Below are 2,359 nucleotides of genomic sequence, written 5' to 3'. Positions count from 1 at the left end.
AGTGGGGGATGCACTGGGCTGGAAAAAGCCTTTTGTTGTCTTTCGTGCTGTTTTTCGCTTGTGTGGCAAAACCCCCTGTGCTGGGAGGCTGATGGAGTGGGTGACATCAAGGTTATCATTCAGTTGCCCACCCATGGGCCCATAACACCATTCAAGCTGCCATCTGCCCTGTGCCGGGCACTGGCAATTAGGACCTATGGGCGATGGCATTTTGGCCTGTGGAGTGTCCTCTGGAGTGGTGGTTTGACAATGAGGTGTGATCTACCTGCCCCAGGAGGCATCAGGAGGGGAAGGAGCTCCAGACCACTGTGTGGGACAGCTGCCTGGAGGGTAAAGGCCCTGGCAGGGAGTGGGAGATGCCTGTGCAGGCCATGGCAGCCAAGGGCGTCTCCTGACATGGGTATCAGCAAAGTCCTGGGTGAGATTAGGGGGCTCAGCATCATCAGCCAGTGCTCTGCAGGAGTGGGGAGAGGTCTCGCCTGGGCGGTGCCTGGGATGCCGCACGGCAGCATGCACTCACCTAGCTGTGCAAAAGGCAGGCGGGGAGCATTTAGGTGGAAGAAAAAGAAAAGGGAGGTTTTGATGTCGGCGGTGGGAAAAGATAATGAAAATATAACCGCCAGTGGTGCCCCTGCACTGGGAAGAAGCATGAAGGTGCTGGGCTGCTGGGGTGGGAAGGCGTGCATCCCGAGGGGAGCTGGGCTCCTGCCAGTTTGTCCAGCCCTTGTATCTCTAGTGGAGGGGATGGATACATCCCTCCCTGAAACCTGCCCTGTCCTCAAAAATGTTGGGTTCTAGAGAAAAGCTGAAAATAAGCCATTTGTAATATTTTTTTTCCAAATGAATAGTGATGGAAGTTTTGAGTAGGATGTAAAGTTATTACCACTGCAAGCAAGTTCTTCAAGTTACTCTAACAATTATCTTGCATAGTGATATTTTACTTCCAAATACATACTAGGCCACTACAAGTCCTCTGAGCTGTAAGCCTAGACCTGCTTTTTGCCCTCTGAGACACCTTATTGTAGCTCTCCAGACAGCACTGGAAAGTTTGGATGTATCCTTAAATGCATTGTTGCCCTAAAAATGATGCTCCCAGTAAAATTACTGATGTGTAAATACGGGCATTGCATTCATTTCACATGGCTTCTTTGTAGACCAGTGGCTCTTCTGATTTGCAGCCTCCTGAATATTCCCCAGGTAGGTGCAGACCCTGCGGACAGTGTCTTGAAAATCACGAGCCTCAAACCATGAGCTTGTTTAGTCCCTGCATCACAGCCCTGGGTTTTTGCTTACGCACTGTTTCTGAGCTCTGCAGCTGCAGTCCTCCTCCCTGTTTACCAGTCACCAGTATTGATGTTTTCTACTTCAAGCTTTCTGCTTTGCCTGCTCACAGGAGTGGTGATGCTGGGGTGATTAAGAAACCCCTCGGGCTCCTCGGAGCTGGCCCATTCTGCTGCTGCAGGAGCTGCTGTATCCCAGACCTGTCCCTGTAGCTGGAAAGGACCAGCCCTACAAAATTACTGAAGCGCTGTTGGATGCTGAATTGCAGCATTTAGACATGTAAATCCCTTTGAAAATCTACCCCTAAAGGTTTAGCACCTTCTTCGAGGGGAATTTTGGCTTGATAGTATCTTGTTGTCCTTTATATTCTGGCCAAAGGGCATCCTCTTTGGTGATTTACCCTCCCAAAATAAGAGAGCTGCTAACAGCTGGCTGGACACTGGGCTAAAAACATCCATCGCCAAATCAAATGAGACTTGGAAAGTGACAGAAGAAACGTTGTCTCCTTACAACAAATCTGCTCCCTGAATATATTTAGAGTCAGATCTACTGACTCTAATGACTAGTCTAAGCCTTTACTGTCTTTATTCCTGAGAGCCGAGACCTGTCAGTGAGAGCGAGCTCAATTCCCTTCCTCTCCGAGCATCGGCAGTGCTGGCTAAGATGGGGGCAGGGCCCGGCTGGGCCCGCAGCACCCGTGCCTTGGGCTGATAACAGAGAAGAGGCTTTGCTGGGGGGTGCCCCATTCCCCCGAGAGCACAGAGGGCTGGAAGGAGGCAGAGACGCCTTTTCTCCCTGCAAGCAGAGCAGCCTCGCCTGGGAAAGCCCTTGGCTCTGCTACCTGGAGAGCCTTTCCAGAGCCTTTGTGCTCGCTGCTTGGCAGAGAGAAAAACAGCTGCAGGGCAAGCCTTGTTGGGGATTAAAACATGGTTATGGCCCTGATTTCATCAAACCCTTAACTGGTAGGCACAAGCTTCTGATGTGCTGTGCTGAGGCTGAGCCTCTGTCCCAGAACCCAACGTGGCCACAGAGCCACAGCTCAGGGTGAACACTCCTGCGTCCCACAGGCTGCTGCCGC

General features: G+C 51.5%; 1 protein-coding gene across 1 annotated transcript in view; it reads left to right on the top strand.

The window, feature by feature from the left end:
• LOC114819083 (PH and SEC7 domain-containing protein 1-like) overlaps nucleotides 1-2,359 on the top strand; it is a gene marked incomplete at both ends in the record, with an annotated part of 9,325 nt that overhangs the window by 1,826 nt on the left and 5,140 nt on the right. The window lies entirely within an intron of this gene.

The sequence above is a fragment of the Antrostomus carolinensis genome, unplaced genomic scaffold (assembly GCF_000700745.2).
Source record: "Antrostomus carolinensis isolate BGI_N321 unplaced genomic scaffold, ASM70074v2 scaffold28001, whole genome shotgun sequence".
Classification (NCBI taxonomy): domain Eukaryota; kingdom Metazoa; phylum Chordata; class Aves; order Caprimulgiformes; family Caprimulgidae; genus Antrostomus; species Antrostomus carolinensis.
The sequence above is the reverse complement of the archived record's forward strand: the minus strand, read 5'-3'. Positions and strand labels throughout refer to the sequence as shown.